The sequence below is a fragment of the Microcebus murinus genome, chromosome 1 (assembly GCF_040939455.1).
Source record: "Microcebus murinus isolate Inina chromosome 1, M.murinus_Inina_mat1.0, whole genome shotgun sequence".
Classification (NCBI taxonomy): domain Eukaryota; kingdom Metazoa; phylum Chordata; class Mammalia; order Primates; family Cheirogaleidae; genus Microcebus; species Microcebus murinus.
This window is the reverse complement of record NC_134104.1, coordinates 140,712,786-140,719,488: the sequence shown is the minus strand read 5'-3', so window position 1 is coordinate 140,719,488 and position 6,703 is coordinate 140,712,786.

Sequence of the window (6,703 nt, the reverse complement as noted above, 5' to 3'; positions counted from 1 at the left end):
TGGAATACCGATGCCTCAGATGAAATCAAGGACAATTGTAATAAAATGCTCTCTACATGTTGCCAAAGCAAAAACACAACAACAACAAAAAAGCCAGAGACTGTATATATTTATAAGTTAGATTCTAATCTATTGCAAGACAACTTTTCTATTTTTAACTATACAAAGTAACCTCTGCCTCAACATTGGGATTGTGTTAGTCACTATGATTATGTAATAACCCAGAACATTGAATTTACACCAGCAAATAAATAGGTCATATTAATACAAATGTATTAATAAATTTATTACAAATTATTAATACATGTAAATATATTATTTGTAGACATGGACTGTGAAATCCAACACATCAGTTTTTAAGTTTTTATTGGTTTGCTGTCATCTAAATCAATGTTATAGAATCTAAAATTGCATGTTGGAAGGGACCGATTAAAATGCTGTAAACCTAAATTGTTTGTCATTATGCATGTTTTGAGACTGGTAAATGTTTAATGTTCATGGAAATTGGGGGGGGTGTTCTATTAACACAAAGCTTCTGAGATGTTTAAAATAAATAATTATTTCCCCAAACTGTCACTGAATGTATTTTATTTCCGGCTTACTGCACCATGGTTTAAAAAAAAAAAAAGGATTCTCTAGTAATCCTGAAAATAATGTCCTAATACTTGCTTTATCTTGCACTGCCCCCTCTAAACCCAGCTCTCAGCCCTGTTACCTCCTGCACCCGGATTTTAGGGACATCTATAGAGCTCTTGCTCCCTCCTCCCTCCCTGTCTGTCTTTTCCTCACCACAAACAGGCCCTGCCCTTCCCAGCAGGGAGACACACCCAGTGCCCACTAGTCCAAGTGTGGCTCTTGCACTAGCAGCACCAGCTCCACCTGGGAGCTTGTGGGACGTGCAGAATCTCAGGCTTCGCCCCAGACCTGCAGAATCAGAATCGGCATTTAACAAGATGCCCAGGTGACAGGTGTGCATAGCAAAGTTTGAGAAGGACTGGCCTAAGAGACCAAAACTGATGACCTCCTTTCTCCCCTTGATGGGACACTCAGAGGAATAATTAAAGAGGACCAGTTGAAGGGACTGTCACAAAGCTGTGCGCAGGATGAAGAGAACCATCAAGGGATGGATGCTGGAGACCTGTTAGGGACCCGAACAAGGGCTCCAGCAATCGGGAAGACACTGCCGGCCCAGAGCTCTGGCCTCAAGAAGGACGCAGCCCCTATGACCTGTGGCCTGGAGGAACCAGAGATTTTAAAGACCTAGACCTCAGCCGGGCATGGTGGCTCATGCCTGTAATCCTAGCACTCTGGGAGGCTGAGGCAAGAGGATTGCTCAAGGTCAAGAGTTCAAAACCAGCCTGAGCAAGAGCGAGACCCCGTCTCTACTAAAATTAGAAAGAAATTAATTGGCCACCTAAAAATATATAGAAAAAATTAGCCGGGCATGGTGGTGCATGCCTGTAGCCCCAGCTACTCGGGAGGCTGAGGCAGAAGGATTGCTTAAGCCCAGGAGTTTGAGGTTGCTGTGCGATAGGTTAATGCCACGGCACTCTAGCCTGGACAACAGAGTGAGACACTCTTTCAAAGAAAATAAAAAAATAAAGACCTAGACCTCTTCCTTCACCCTGCAATTTCTTGCCAGCACATCCTAGTGGCAACCAGAAGTCAGAAGGTGGGGGGCCCAGGTAACATAGACCACAGGGGTCAGGCTCCTTGGGCACACCGCATTTGGAAAAGAGACCTGGGCGGAGGGAAGGCAAATAGCAAATGCAGCTCAGAGACCATCAGCACCAATGCCATCTGCCTGATGTCCCTTTCTACCCCTATGACCACCAGGGGTCCATGGCCCCCAGTGCTGTGGACATTGTTGATGCCCCTCCCAGACCTCCTTCACCAGGCAGATGAGCCCCTCTCAGCCGCCCTGAGTGCTGGCTGTTAAAATGCTCGTAAGCACCTAAGTGTACCCTTTTCACCCAGGGCACTGCTCTCCACCTAATGTGAGTTCCCTCACTTGGGAAGTTAGACCCACCTTCTGCCCTGCTAGCACAGTCTATAGCCGATGACTGGCTGCCATGTGGAGACTAAAGACTGGTCTCCTTGCCTGAAGTGGAACCAACTCCATGGGTGATTCTTGGGCCTGCTCCCTCACACCCCTTCTCCTGAGAGCACCCCATCCCTTGCCTTGCCTCCAGGGACCCCAACTTAAGACACCCATCAATACTCAACTCCCATTCCCTACACCTCCACCTCAGTCCAAGCTTTTTCAGTGTATCCTCTGGAATTCTTGGGCTGACGTCAACAAAAATCCCTGCGTCCTCCACCTTTTCTTCAAACAGCTGATGTTTGAACTCTCCAAAACGTGGATCTCTTTCTGTGCCGTTTCCTCACTCTTCCCACCTGCCATCTTCTACTGTTTGCTTTCTCCTTGCTTGCCCTTTGGTGACATGCATGGAGCGCCGTTGCTGTCGGTAGTCATGTCCGAAGATGCTTTGGGTCCTTGTTTGAAACAGATTCCAAATGTTTTTCCTAGTGGGATCCTAGATCTTTTCTGAAAGAAGAGAATCTGCCCAGGGAGAGAGATGAATCCCCACTGCCTGCAGGGCCTCGGCCAGTTCATGGCTAGCAAGGACCACCCCTGTTGCATGAGATCTAGGAGTCCCTAGTGTAAGCTTTCTGTTTTGTTAGATGAATGTCAGAAATTTCACGAACCTGAGAAAACAGAGCTCATTACAACATGTGTCCTAGAATGTGGTTAAGACATTCCCATCCGGTGGATAGAAAAGAAAATAGAGAATAAGCAAAATAAAACATGTAATGTGATTTTTAAGAAATGCTTTTGTTGGCTGGACGCGGTGGCTCATGCCTGTAATCTCACTTTGGGAGGCTGAGGCAGGAAGAGTCCCTTGAATCCAGGAGTTCAAGACCAGCCTGGGCAATACTGAGATGCTGTCTCTGCAAAAAATGAAAAAATTCGCGGGCATGGTGGCACGTGCCTGTAGTCCCAGCTACTTGGGAGGCTGAGGTGGGTGGATCACTTGAGCCCAGGAGTTTGAGGATGCAGTGAGCTGTGATGATGCCACTGCACTCTAGCCCAGGCAACAGAGCAAGACCCTGTCTAAAAAAAAAAAAAAAAAAAAGCTTTTGTTTACAACTATTTTCTTTTTTATTTTATGTATTTATTTATTTTTGAGACAGAATCTCACTTTGTTGCCTGGGCTAGAGTGCCGTGGCATCGTCAGCCTAGCTAACAATAACCTCAAACTCCTGGGCTTGAGCAATCCTTTTGCCTCAGCCTCCTGAGTAGCTTTGACTATAGGCATGCGCCACCATGCCCAGCTAATTTTTTTCTATATATATATTTTTTAGTTGGCCAATTAATTTCTTTCTATTTATAGTAGAGACGGGGTCTTGCTCTTGCTCAGGCTGGTTTCGAACTCCTGACCTCAAGCGATCCGTCCTCCTCAGCCTCCCAGAGTGCTAGGATTACAGGTGTGAGCCACCGCGCCCAGCCTACAACTATTTTCTGAGTTCTAATTTTCTACAAGACGGAGACCGTGAACACCACCCTAACCCAAGGAGGGAAGATGGAAAAAAGACATCAGCAATAACACTGATAGTCTGGCCTACTGACTGCCACCCGAAAGTGGGAGATAAAACTCCGGAATCTATTTTGTAACCTCTTGGCCAAATTGCTTAGTTCCTTCCTATTCTTCTCCTATAAAATGAGGTACCAACATCTTACCTACCAGCTCCAAGACGACACTGAGCCAACTCATTCATTCAAGAAGCAATCAAAGCCAGACATTTGCAGGGGGACAGTGTCAGGTGCTAGGATGTGGCTGCTCACAAGCCTCCCCTAGAGGGAGAAACACTGACTACAACCATAGCTGCTCCCTACTCTCATTTCTGGGGCGGGAATGGGTCAGTCAAGGCCGTCACGGTGTCTCCCCTTTCAGGGCGATGCCATGGGGACAGGCGTGGGGAACAGTCTTGCCCCCGGCTACAGGCACAGGAAGTCCAGTGCATAAAACCTTTGGCTGGGGCTTAGTTAAGGTTCCTTTCCTTTTTTTTTTCTTTCCTCCCTTGTACATAGTTTAAACTCTCCACACTAGGTCATTCAAGCCTGGAGTCACCAGAAAAAAGAAGTCGCTGTTTGAGGGGATGGCAGATGATCAAGAGTTCAGACAGCTGCGATGAAGGATTAGTTGTGGGTTTTTCTCAGTGCCTCGCTACGAACTGCGTTGCAGTTCCATGTTCAAACACTATTAAATGAGAATGTTTTCTCTGGCACCAATCCACCTTTCCCCCACAGTTTAAGTATTGAGTTTTCTTTCTTTTTTTTTTTTTAACTGAAGTAGCTTCGGTTTACAGCTCACATTTAAAACTTAAAAAAGGTTATTTCCATAAATGCTGGCAGAAACCGGCCACTGTTTATTCCACCAGCAGTCATAATAAACCCTTTCCCATTGACAATCTAACAAATCATTTTCTGTTTGCCACTGAGTTGGGTTCAGTAAAAAATTTTGTGCTCTTAAATTTTCCCTTAATAAGAACTGCTAAAAGCGCACGTTTCCTTCCTAAGGCGGTCTTTGTGGTCAGCGTTCGCAGCGGGTCTCTTTCTGGCTCCCAGAGGCGAGCACAACAAGTTAGTGGCAGTAATTAGAAAGTCTCAAAAATCAGAAGGATACTAGCATGGTGAATATGTACGACATTTCAGTCAGTCACTTTTAAATTCATGTGCATACACGCACCTCCTTCAGCTTGTCCCCTCTCTCCACACTAGGTGAACATTAGCAGTGGCCACGGGGGCTGGTTTCAGACCCTTCCCAGCGGCTGCCTCCTGCCTGGGTTTCCTGAGTGGCAATGGGGCTGGACAGATGCCCCACCATGGCAGGCAGCGTCCCTGGACCAGCCTAAGAAACCAAACAGTGACCGTTGGGCTTCACGCCGTGTGTCAAAGGACAAGGGAGACATCTTTACAGTGGTGGGCCTGGAAACTCCCACGAAGCTTACAAATCTGTTTGTTTTTTCAAAAGACAGGCCAGGCTCAGGCTACACCTTTGGGGTCTCAATCCAGGAATCTTCTAGGCCCTTCCAAGAAACACGCTTGGAGGGAGGTGTTGGGTTGAGGTTGTTGAGTGCAGCCTGCACACTTGGGGTTTTATGATAGGTTTGGTCAAACCAGACTGCTATTTTTTTTAAGGTTGGTTTGGTTTCTTTTGTTTTATTTATTTATTTTTGAGACAGAGTCTCGCTCTGTCGCCCGGGCTAGACTGCCGTGGCGTCAGCCTCACAGCAACCTCAAACTTCTTAGCTCAAGCGATCCTCCTGCCCCAGCCTCCCGGGTAGCTGGGACTACAGGCATGCGCCACCATGCCTGGCTAATTTTTTGTATATATTTTTAGTTGTCCAGCTAATTTCTATTTTTAGTAGAGACGGGGGTCTGGCTCTTGCTCAGGCTGGTCTCAAACTCCTGACCTTGAGCGATCCTCCCGCCTCGGCCTCCCAGAGTGCTAGGATTACAGGCGTGAGCCACCGTGCCCGGCAGGTTTCTTTTGAAATAAAAAATTTAGTCACTCCGCGCGACAGCCTTCAACCAAAGCAAAGTGCTGACAATATTGACAGTACCAGGGTCTTTTGCTTAGGTGACATTGCTCAGATGGGGGTGGAGCGGCTTTTCAATCCCCAGCGAATGGAGGCCAACTTCAGAGAAGGAAGGAGGATCCTCCCTCCCTCGCCAAAGTGAATTCTACAAAGAGTTCACCCTGGGCTCACAGGAAGAAGACCCAATGGCAGCTCTGCAGGGCACACAGAGGTACAGTGAGTGGAACACCCAGCCCAGCCTGGGGACCCTGTGGATGTCTCCTTTCGCTTTCCCATACAGCTGGGAAGGGCAGCTGCAGCCAGGAGCCACCTGGGGAGTTAAACAGCTGCCGGCTACACTGTCTACAGACCCAGGAATCCGAGAGCAGGGCGTCCACCCTCTGGGTCCTCACTGCTTCACAGTCCTGCCTTGTGACCCTCTCCCCACTGAGTTCAAAAGGCAGTTTCTCGGGTGGAGTAGAGGTTGGGGCGAGGACAGAAAGGAGAACCCCACATTCCAGGGCAAAGGCCATCTCTCCCGGCAGGAAGCCACCTACGATCCGATGCATCACTGGGCGGAGGGTCCTGATTGGGAGGCTGCCGAGGACAGAAGTGTGTCCATCCATAATAATGCTGACCCCTTTGGCCAAACAGCCCCCTGGGGGGAGAGACTCTGGTGACCTGGGCAACTTCAGCCACAGACAGAAGTGGCAGGCTATCATCCCGGGCTGGGTACCCTCCCAGGAGAACCCGGCATGGGGATGCCTATGCAGGTGACAGAGGAGGTGCTCTCAGGAGGGGCGAGGGGATGAGGGAAGCAGGCCAGGGAGGAAGGAGAAGTAGAAGGATGTGCCTGAGTCCCCAGAGGTTGGAATAGTGTGCTGGGGGGAAGGGGAGCCCAGAAAAGCACAGATGTGTCAGTTTTCTACCCCCAATTTATCACCAGTACACAAAGTGTACCCAAAATACTATCTCCTTTTACTCCTTTCCAGGCCATTGTGAGAAATGTCCTGTCTCCCAAATGCCACACCAGTCTTCACTGCTGGAGCGTCCCAACTAGACATGTGCTTTATTTGGAGGAGGGATTATTTGGAGGAGGGTTGAATAACGAAAGCTCAGC